Below are 11,575 nucleotides of genomic sequence, written 5' to 3'. Positions count from 1 at the left end.
TTGCCGCTTTCGTCCAGGAGTTAAACCAACACATTCGACGCCAGGAGAACCAGATGTGCGCAGGCATGACAAATTTGAAGCAGGCAATGACAAGGATCACGGAACTGGAGGAAGAAATCAAGGCTACTCGCGAGGATTATATGGAGGAAATCGTCGTACTAGTGGAGAAGAATGACGACTTGACAAGGAAGCTGGGAGTATTCATGGGAGACCCCGCGCCAGGAGGAGAAGATGATAGTTCCACTTGCCCGGAGAACTACATCATCATCGACGAAACCGACTCGGATCCCGACGATAGCGATGATGACTATGTTGATGAAGCGGGAGCAGATATCATGGAGTCTTCGACCGATCAATTTTTCTAGTTGACCACCAAATCCGTAGTAGAATTCCACCATGTATATAGTATAGTCCGAGCACTTTAGTAACAATAGTTTTTAAACCGATTATATGCCCTTGCTTGATTGATTGAGTGATATGTTTGTGTTTGTCTCATGTGCATATGGGTAGTGTTTTCCCCCTAGACCTCATTCTACTCTGTTTTCTCACCTTTTCTAAACCCAGCAGATGCCTCCGAGACGCGACAATGGATTTGCTTTCCCACCGGAGCTCACTCGGTTGATCCAGCAGCAGAATGCATTGATGTAGATACTAGTCCAGAATCAGAACCAGGGGAACAACAACAACAACAACAACAACAACAACAACAACCCACCCCCACCACCACCAGTTGATCACTTAGCCCGTTTTCTTAGGCTGAATCCGCCGGTGTTCTCCAGTAGCACCGAGCCGATTATTGCAGATGATTGGCTCCGCAAGATTGAAAGGGAGTTGACTACCGTAGGATGCACAGATGCGGAGAGAGTGCGTTTTGCCGCACATCAGCTTGATGGACCCGCAGCATCATGATGGGAGAATTTCATAGTCACTTACCCCATCGACACTGTGACATGGGACCAGTTTCAGCAGGCTTTTCGCACTGCCCATGTATCAACAGGAGCTATGGCCATGACAAAGCGCGAGTTTCGCAACTTACGCCAAGGAGGACGCACCCTTGGCCAGTATGTGGATGAATTTAGTAAGCTAGCACGTTATGCCCCAGATGACGTCGCTACAGATGCAGCTAAGCAGGAGAAGTTTCTGGAAGGACTGAATGATGAGCTGAGCATGCAATTGATGGTGGCAAATTTCAATAACTACCAGGAGTTGGTAGACAGAGCTCTCATGATTGAAGGGAAGCAACAGCAGATTGACAACCGCAAGAGGAAGTATGGACAAGGGAAGTATAATTCTGGAGCTCATCAGAGGCCCCGTTTCACCCCGAACTCGGGAGGACTTGTCCATAACCATGGAAGTCACAATCACACTGGAGGGAGTTCGCATAACCATAGTGGCGCCAAGAACGGGAATGGTAATGGAGGAAGCAACGGACAGAACCGTTCCAACCCGGCAACACCCGCCAAGAAAGATCTAAGCCACGTTACTTGCTACAAGTGCCAGAAGACTGGACATTACGCCAATGAATGTCCTGAAGCTAAGAATGGAAACGGCAATGGAAGCTCTGGGAAGAAGCCCAACCCTTTCACCAGGGGACAAGTGAACCACGTTAGCGTGGAGGAGGTTGAAGCCCAACCCGATGCAGTAATAGGTAAGTTTTGGTTAAGTCATTTACTGCAGTCGTACTTTTTGATACTGGTGCATCACATTCATACATATCAAGGGGATTTGTGGATAAGTTTAAACTGCCAACCCAAGCCCTTAGGTCACCCATGTCAGTAACCTCGCCAGGAGCAGAGTATATGGCTAGCCTATGGTGTGATCGGTTACCATTAAGGATTGGTAACTACCTGTTTCCCTCAGACCTAATAGTATTGGAGTCACAAGGACTAGATGTGATATTAGGCATGGATTGGTTATCGAAGTATGGAGGGAACATTGACTGTGCCAGTAAGTCGATTTTGCTCACCACCCTAGAAGGAAGAAGGATCAAGTATGTATCCCGGCATATGCCGAATAGGACTCAAGTGAATTCCTTATCAGGAGTTGTACAGGAGGAAGTACCAGCGGTGAAGGATTTTCCGGATGTATTTCCAGAAGAGTTGCCAGGCATGCCACCGGATAGAGACATTGAGTTTTTTATTAAGCTTTTGCCAGGCACATGGCCAATATCTAAGAGACCGTACAGAATGCCCGCAAAGGATTTGGAGGAAATTAAGAAGCAGATTAAGGAGTTACTGGATAAAGGTTATATTCGCCCAAGTTCGTCAACTTGGGGATCCCCAGTACTTCTAGTTGAGAAGAAGGATGGATCGTTAAGGATGGTTGTTGATTATCGAGGATTGAATGAGGTGACGATCAAGAACAAATGCCCACTGCCGATGATCAATGATTTGTTTGACCAGCTGCAAGGAGTTAAGGTGTTTTCCAAGATCGATCTGCGATCAGGGTACCACCAACTGAAGATTCGAGAGCATGATATACCTAAGACAGCTTTTACCACGAGGTACGGGCTATATGAGTATACCGTTATGTCGTTTGGCTTGACTAACGCACCTGCCTATTTTATGAACATGATGAACAAGGTGTTTATGGAGTTTTTGGATAAGTTCGTTGTGGTGTTCATTGATGATATTCTGGTCTACTCGAAGAATGAAGAAGAACATAAAGAGCATTTGCGTTTGGTACTTGGGAAGCTCAGGGAACATCAGCTATACACCAAGTTCAGCAAGTGTGAGTTTTGGTTGAAGGAAGTTGGATTCCTTGGACATGTTATATCTGGAGAAGGAATAGCAGTAGACCCCACCAAAGTTGTCACTGTGACAAATTGGGAGTCACCCACGTCAGTCGAAGAGATTCAGAGTTTTCTTGGACTCGCGGGATACTACCGGAGGTTCATTGAAAATTTCTCAAAGATTGCGAAGCCCATGACGGAGTTGTTGAAGGACACCAAGTTCAAATGGACTGAAGAATGTGAGGCCAGTTTTCAGGAGTTGAAGAAATGCTTGGTTACATCACCAGTGTTGATTCTGCCAGATCAACGCAAGGATTACGAAGTGTATTGCGACGCTTCTCGTCGAGGACTTGGAGCCATACTTATGCAGGAGGGAAGAGTTGTTTCACATGCCTCACGACAGCTTAAACCCCATGAGTTAAATTATGCTACCCATGATTTGGAGTTAGCAGCCGTAGTGCATGCGTTGAAGACTTGGAGACATTTTCTTATCGGAAACCATTGTGAGGTATACACAGATCACAAGAGTTTTAAGTATATTTTCACGCAGAAGGAGTTGAATCTCAGGCAGAGGAGATGGTTAGAACTCATTAAGGATTATGATATGAGGTTGCATTATCATCCCGGAAAGGCTAACGTAGTAGCCGATGCGTTGAGCCGCAAAAGTCATGCCAATACACTCATGACCGGAGAATTACCCAAGGAGTTGGCAGATGTGACGCCCCCAATTTGACCGTACACTAATCATGCACGCAATGTGTACGATCAAGATCAGGGACTCACGGGAAGATATCACAACACAACTCTAAAACATAAATAAGTCATACAAGCATTATAATACAAGCCAGGGGCCTCGAGGGCTCGAATACAAGTGCTCGATCACAGACGAGTCAGCGGAAGCAACAATATCTGAGTACAGACATAAGTTAAACAAGTTTGCCTTAAGAAGGCTAGCACAAACTGGGATACAGATCGAACGAGGCGCAGGCCTCCTGCCTGGGATCCTCCTAACTACTCCTCGAAGCCGAACTCCATGTAGAAACATCCTCGGGATCTCTAGCTCCTGGACTCCAGCATCTGGTTGCGACAATCAGGTATAGAAAGGGGAAAAGAGGGAGAAAAGCAACCGTGAGTACTCATCCAAAGTACTCGCAAGCAAGGATCTACACTACATATGCATGGGTATATGTGTAAAGGGCCATATCGGTGGACTGAACTGCAGAATGTCAGAATAAGAGGGGGATAGCTAATCCTGTCGAAGACTACGCTTCTGGCCACCTCCATCTTGCAGCATGTAGAAGAGAGTAGATTGTAAGTTCACCAAGTAGCATCGCATAGCATAATCCTACCCGGCAATCCCCTCCTCGTCGCCCTGTTAGAGAGCGATCACCGGGTTGTATCTGGCACTTGGAAGGGTGTGTTTTATTAAGTATCCAGTTCTAGTTGTCATAAGGTACAACTCCGGGTCGTCCTTTTACCGAGGGACACGGCTATTCGAATAGATAAACTTACCTGCAGGGGTGCACCACATAACCCATCACGCTCGATCCCATTTGGCCGGACACACTTTTCTGGGTCATGCCCGGCCTCATAAGATCAACACGTCGCAGCCCTACCTAGGCACAACAGAGAGGTCAGCACGCCGGTCTAAACCCTATGCGCGCAGGGGTCTGGGCCCATCGCCCATTGCACACCTGCACGTTGCGTACGCGGCCGGAAGCAGACCTAGCCCCCTTAATACAAGCACGAGCTTACGGTCCAATGCGGCGCGCGCCACTCAGTCGCTGACGTCACGAAGGCTTCGGCTGATACCACGACGTCGGGATACCCATAACTACTCCCGCGTAGATGGTTAGTGCGTGTAGACCAAATGGCCAGACTCAGATCAAATACCAAGAACTCGTTAAGCGTGTTAAGTATCCGCGAACGCCGACCAGGGCCAGGCCCACCTCTCTCCTAGGTAGTCTCAACCTGCCCTGTCGCTCCGCCACAAAGTAACAGTCGGGGGCCGTCGGGAACCCAGGCCCACCTCTACCGGGATGGAGCCACCTGTCCTTTCAGCCCCCTCATCAGTAGCACTTGCGGGTACTCAATGAGCCGACCCGACTTTAGTCACCACACGTGTCATGTATATAGTATATAAGTATATACCCATGATCACCTCCCGAAGTGATCACGGCCAAGTAGTATAGCATGGCAGACGGACAAGAGTGTAGGGCCACTGATGGAAAACTAGCATCCTATACTAAGCAGTAGGATAGCAGGTAAGGGAAACAGCTGTAGCAACAATGACAGGCTATGCAACAGAATAGGATTAACCGAAAGCAGTAACATGCTACACTACTCTATTGCAAGCAGTAGAGAGTAGAGTAGGCGATATCTGGTGATCAAGGGGGGGCTTGCCTGGTTGCTCTGGCAAGAAGGAGGGGTCATCTTCGATGTAGTCGAACACACGAACATCGGCAGCGGTCTCGGAGTCTACCGAAAATAGGTAACGGAGGGGGAACACAATAAATAACAGAGCAATCAAATGTAACACAAAGCAAGACGCGGCGATACGTTGTGCTAGGGGTGACCTAACGTAGGGATAGGTGATACTAGCGAAGGGGTGAAACATCCGGGAAAGTATCCCGGGTGTTTCACGTTTTCGGACAGAGAAACCAGAGGTAAAATGTTGCAGGTTCACTATGCTAGGAACGCGTGGCGGACGAACAGACTGCGTATTCGGATTCGTCTCGTCGTTCTGAGCAACTTTCATGTACAAAGTTTTTCCATCCGAGCTACGGATTATTTTATATTAATTTTTTAAGTTTTAATAATATTCTGGAATTATTATATTTAGTTTAAACCGAATTGACTAAGTCAATTTGACTAGTCAAAAGGACAGGTGTGACCCACGTGTCATAGACTATTTACCTAAACAAATAAATAGACCTAACTTATTTAATGGGGGACTACATGTCATTTACCACTAGACTAACTTAACATTAAATTTTTTTTTGAGCGGTACTAACTTAACACTAATTAATACTAACTAAACCTAGTAGTACTAATCTAAGCAGGGGCCGGCCATTAGTGGATAGAGCCCAGCCGGCCACACACGGCCATTTACAGGGGGTGGCGGCCATGGCCAAGAATGGCAGCAGCAACAATACGCATCAGCAGTAGGTAGTAGCAATACGCAGCGGCAGAAGCATTAGCTAGCAGCAGCACATAGCGGCAGCAAGTAGAGCAGCACTGAGCACCGCAGGGAGCAGCGAGCAGCACTAGCACCAGTAGCGCAGAGCCCCAGTAACGTATGAGCAGCAGCAACAGACAGCAGCAAAGGGAGGGCAGCAGTACGGCTAGGAGCAGCAGCACGCACGGTTCGGCACGGAGCTTGGCCAGGGCGCAGCGGCAGTAGCAGCAGGGAAGGCAGGGCACGCGGGACGCGGTCAACGCCGCGGCGAGCACGAGGGTGTGTGGACTCGGGCGCGAGCGCCGGCCATGGCAGCCTCGGCGAGCGCGACTACAACGGCGACGGATCGAGGGGGCTACAGGGGGAATCCGAAGGAGGGGCTCACCACTAGCTCGACGGCGAGGTCGAGGAGGTGCGAGGTGGCCGGACGCATCGATGCCGACGACGAGATGCGGCAGCCCTGGAGAAGAAGACCGGCGATGGCGAGGCTTGGGCGGTCCTAGATCGAACCCATAGGCGAGGGCGAAGGAGACGACGATGGCGGAGCTCTTGGATGTCTTGGCGCGGCGAAGGAAGGCCGGTGGCCGCGGGATCGACGAAGGCGGCGACGACTGTGGTCTCGGGCACGGCTCGATTCGGTGGAGAACGGTGCGAAAGGGGAAAACAGAGGGAGCTAGGGTTCACGACAAAGAGAGGGGCGTCGAGGGAAGGTCCTTATCCATCTCTACGACCACGGGATGGCCGACAACGCAGCATCCGCTCACTGGACGGACGAGCAGCGTCCACGGCATGAGGTTGGGGACGAACGAAGACTTGGGCTGGGCTAGGTCCTGTACATGTAGAGCCCACAGGCACAATGGGCTAGCTAGCTTTTCCTTTTTTTTTGTCTCTATTATTTATTTATTTTGTTTTCCATTCCTCTTCATAGTAGATGAATTTATCTAGTTATGAAATTTGGCACACAAATACTAGGTATTATTTCAAGGCTGCACACAAAGTTCCAAAACATTTGGAAATGTTTAGGCCTTTGTTTATTTTTAAATGGCCATGTTTAGAGCTGCTGGACCACTTAAATATTGCTATTGTCAATCTAAAAATCCAATTTTGAGTAGTATTTCTACATGACAAATACTAGGGGATTACTTGCAATAACATGAAAACTTTTATTTAATTTTTTTAAGAAGTTTTATTTTTTCTCACTATTTGAATTTTAAATTGGAATAGGTTTCGGATCGTAATGACTATTAGAAGTTAATGATGATAACTTGGCATAATTAGTGGAAGATTACTGTAGCAAGAATCTCGGGGTGTTACAGCAGATGACCTTCGCGAGCTATGTTTGGAAATTGTTCCGAGAGGTTATGTAGCAGCTTTGGAGATTCAATCTACTTTGATGGATAAGATCAGAGAAGCTCAGAAGACGGACAAGGAGATAGCCGAAATAAAGGAAAGGATGAGTAAAGAAAAGGCTAAAGGATTTCGTGAGGATGAGCACGATACCTTATGGTTTGAGGACCGCGTATATGTGCCAAATGATCAGGAGATCAGGAAGCTGATTTTGCAGGAGGCCCATGATTCGCCATATTCGATTCACCCAGGAAATACAAGATGTACCTGAATTTGAAGGATAGTTTCTGGTGGACCGGAATGAAGAAGGATATTGCGGAGTATGTAGCAGTTTGTGATGTATGTCAGAGAGTGAAGGCAGAACATCAGAAGCCACCAGGATTGCTACAGCCATTGCCGATACCCGAATGGAAGTGGGATAAACTAGGCATGGACTTTTATCACTGGATTACCCAGGACTCATTCAGGCTATGACTCGATATGGGTTGTAGTCGATCGTTTGACGAAGGTAGCTCATTTCATCCCAGTGAAGACCACTTACACCAGTGCAAAGTTGGCAAAGATATACATGACCAGGATCGTATGTCTGCATGGAGTTCCGAGGACCATTGTATCAGATAGAGGAACCCAGTTCACCTCAAAGTTTTGGAATCAGTTGCATGAAACTTTGGGAACCAGGCTAGAGTTCAGTACAGCTTTTCACCCGCAGACAGATGGACAAACTGAGAGAGTCAACCAGATTCTGGAGGACATGTTGAGAGCTTGTGTGCTAGACTATGGGTCTAGTTGGGACGATAATTTGCCGTATGCAGAGTTATCCACAACAACAACTATCAAGCCAGTTTGAAGATGGCCCCTTTCAAAGCACTGTACGGAAGGAGGTGCAGAACACCGTTGTTGTGGGACGAAGTTGGAGACCGACAGTTGTTTGGACCAGATTTGATTAAAGAATCTGAAGAGAAGGTTAAGCTGATTCGCGATAGACTCAAGGTAGCCCAGTCCAAGCAAAAGAGTTATGCGGATTCTAAACGCAAGGAGACAGTTTACGAAGTTGGAGACAGAGTGTATCTTCGTGTATCACCACTTCGAGGAGTGAAGCGCTTTGGAGTTAAGGGAAAGTTAGCACCATGTTTTGTGGGACCATACCAAGTTTTGGGACGTATGGGAGAAGTTGCTTACAAGTTGGAATTGCCTGAAGGATTGTCAGGAGTTCACGACGTGTTCCATGATTCTCAGTTGAAGAAGTGCCACGCAGAGATGGCTGATATCCCTCTGAGAGATACAGTACCACTGGAAGCGATACAGTTGGATAGTGACTTGACATATGAGGAGAAACCAGTCAAGATACTCGAGTTTACCAGCCAAGTTACAGGCAACAAAGTAATCAAGTTTTACAAAGTTCAGTGGAGTCACCATACCGAAGATGAAGCCACCTGGGAACGAGAGGAAGACCTACGGAAGGATCACCCTCACCTATTTTCTAGCCAACCCGAATCTCGAGGGCGAGATTCATCTTAAGGGGGGGTAGGTTTGTAACATCCCAAATTTTCAATTTGGAATGTTATACATTAGATCATCATTGCATATCATATTTTATTGCATTTTGGCTTGATCCTAAAAATTCTACGCAACTCAAGGACCCACGGAGAGAGTTGGGAATTCCATTATTTTCATATTTGAGTTTTTCTCAAATTTTGAAAAGAGGACCGTTTGATTTTAATTATTTCCTCTTCGAATATTTCTTTTATAAATAAAATAGAGACGATAAAATGACTTCCTCAAAATAAATAACTATTCGAGATTTAATATTAAAATCAAATAAGATTTTTATTCGGAGTTTTATCGCTATTTTATTTGAATTAGGAAAAATATGCGTTTTTCAAAATTGCATTAGAGTCCCAAATAAATGTTCACCTTGTCCGGTAGATTTTTAGAGGACGGGGAAAAGTTATTTCAGGATTTTTGGAGTCCGTTTAGTATTTCTTTTATTCGTTTTTCTGCGCGAAATAATTTTAAAAAAGGGAAACCGACCTTGGGCCGTATCCGCCCGGGACTCCGCCCGGGGGGGGGGGTGGGGGGCTTTATAAGCCGCGAGGCCCAACCGCCGTCGCAGCCCACCCGCAAACCCTAGCCCCGCCGCCAGCGCCGCCGCCGCCGCCCGCGACGCCGTTGCCGCCCGCCGCCGCCTGACCCCGCCGGAGGAGCCGCACGCCGCCGCTGCCGTTCCGTTCGACCCCGCCGGAGGTAGCCGCCGCCGCCTCAATTTCCGCGAGAAAAGCGATCGTTTTTTTAACCCTAGATCCGTTTTTTTAGTTTCGGTTCGATTTTTTTTCGGTTTAGTGATTTAGCGGACGTTCGTCCGTACGTTCGTTTTAACGAACGGTTTTCGCCCGTTAGCCACAGATAACGAACGTTCGTTCGTTAGTCTGTTCGTCAGTGTTTCTTTTTCTTGGATTTTTCCGCGATTATTTTCGATCGCGATTTCTGATCCGATTTTCGTTTTAGTTTAACTTTTCGCTCGTTTATCGAAATCAGGCGATTCAAACGCTAGAGTTTCGTCTCGAAACCCTTTTTCTGTTTAACCTACTTAAACAAGTTTTTGTAACTATAAAAATTGACTTTAGTCCAGATTAGCAAATGAAGCTTGTTTCTTTCGCAGTTTGAGTTTCGTTGTTTTGTTTGATTTGATTCTTTTTGCAAGCCGGAGTTCTTAATTTGAACTTTCTGGTTAGATCTCTTATTTGAGGTTTACCCGTGCATTGTTGCTTGATTGCTTATTGTATGCTTGTTTGTTTGCGATAGAGTACCTGGAGTGCGAAGCGTGCTACTACGAGTCTCTAGGTTTCATGGATCATCAGCAAGGCAAGTAACACTTTGATCATACCTCTTTACTACCCAGTTTTATTGCATTAGATCAATCCTCAAACAATTGCATGGGTAGGGTCTAATTTAATTTGTGGGCTTGGGAAGTAGATGAGGTAGTACCTATTCACCTGTTTATTATCAAACCTATGGGAGTTACTTCTACGTTGCTTATATTGCTATGCTATGCCCGTAGACGTGGTTTGGGTTTGAAAGTATTCATGACAGTTGTGAGTATTGTTAATTATTGGTTAACTTAAGGTGGCAACTTTAATACACATCTGGGTGGATTGAGGCACCTGGGGAACCCATTGATTGCCTGTGTTTTTTTGGAAATCCCGGGGTACCGTGTGATTCTCCTATGGACTGCCACCCAGGCTCAAAGGGATCATGAGATTATTCATGCTAGAAACTTCCGTGTGCAGCCACAAGCCATTATGGGCTCTGGCATAGTTGAGTATGTTGTGTGACCTCTTTCAGTGGTAGGCTAGCAGATGTAGGGGATGTAGGTGGTACTGTCTACCCAGAGTAAAGAATTAACGCTTCTGAAAGACTGTGTCTCGGTCATCCGTTTCTCAAACACCATGTAGTGCGAGAAATCCAACGGAGGAGATCGAGTCTTGTGGGGAAAAGTGCGCAAACCTTTACAGAGTGTACAAACTAATCATGGTTAGCCGTGTCCCCGGTTATGGACGTCTTGAGTATCTGGTTCTTGGATTATCATGTGGATCTCATCACTCTTAATTATAAAATTTGATTGGGTTATTAATTACTTTTAATTGGGATTGAGATGGAGTTTACCATTCTCAATGTTTAACAACCACCATGATAGTTAAATAAAATTTATTCCTTTGTTGTAGGGAAAAATTGGCTTTTCGCAAAACATATTAACCATACAGCCTCCATCAGCCATATATGCATGTAGTGATAGCCTTATTCTGTTTATTACTCCTTGGTGTTATATTGCCAGCATATTCCATGTGCTGACCCGTTTTCGGGCTGCAACGTATCATGTTGCAGACTTTTCAGACGACGAGTAAGGTGCCTTAGGTCGTGGTCTTTCACTCAGTGATGCCGTTGGAGTTGATGGACTCACTTTATCTTCCAAGCCTTCCGTTGTTATCGTTTTTAGATGGCCTTAAGCCATATTATTTGTAATAAGTTATCTTTTGAGACATTCGATGTAATAAGTGTGTGATTGCTACTCTGTTATAAATCCTTCAAGTACTTTGTGTGTCAGCATTACCGATCCAGGGATGACACCGATGCACAAAGATCAGACTATTTGAGGTCTGGTCGCTACAACATCATTCTCCTAATGATGTGATCCCGTTCATCAAATGACAACACATGTCTATGGTCAGGAAACTTAACCATCTTTGATTAACGAGCTAGTCAAGTAGAGGCATACTAGGGACACTTTGTTTTGTCTATGTATTCACACACGTATCAAGTTT

Source organism: Triticum aestivum, chromosome 3D (genome assembly GCF_018294505.1).
Source record: "Triticum aestivum cultivar Chinese Spring chromosome 3D, IWGSC CS RefSeq v2.1, whole genome shotgun sequence".
Taxonomy (NCBI): domain Eukaryota; kingdom Viridiplantae; phylum Streptophyta; class Magnoliopsida; order Poales; family Poaceae; genus Triticum; species Triticum aestivum.
This window is presented reverse-complemented; position numbering follows the sequence as displayed.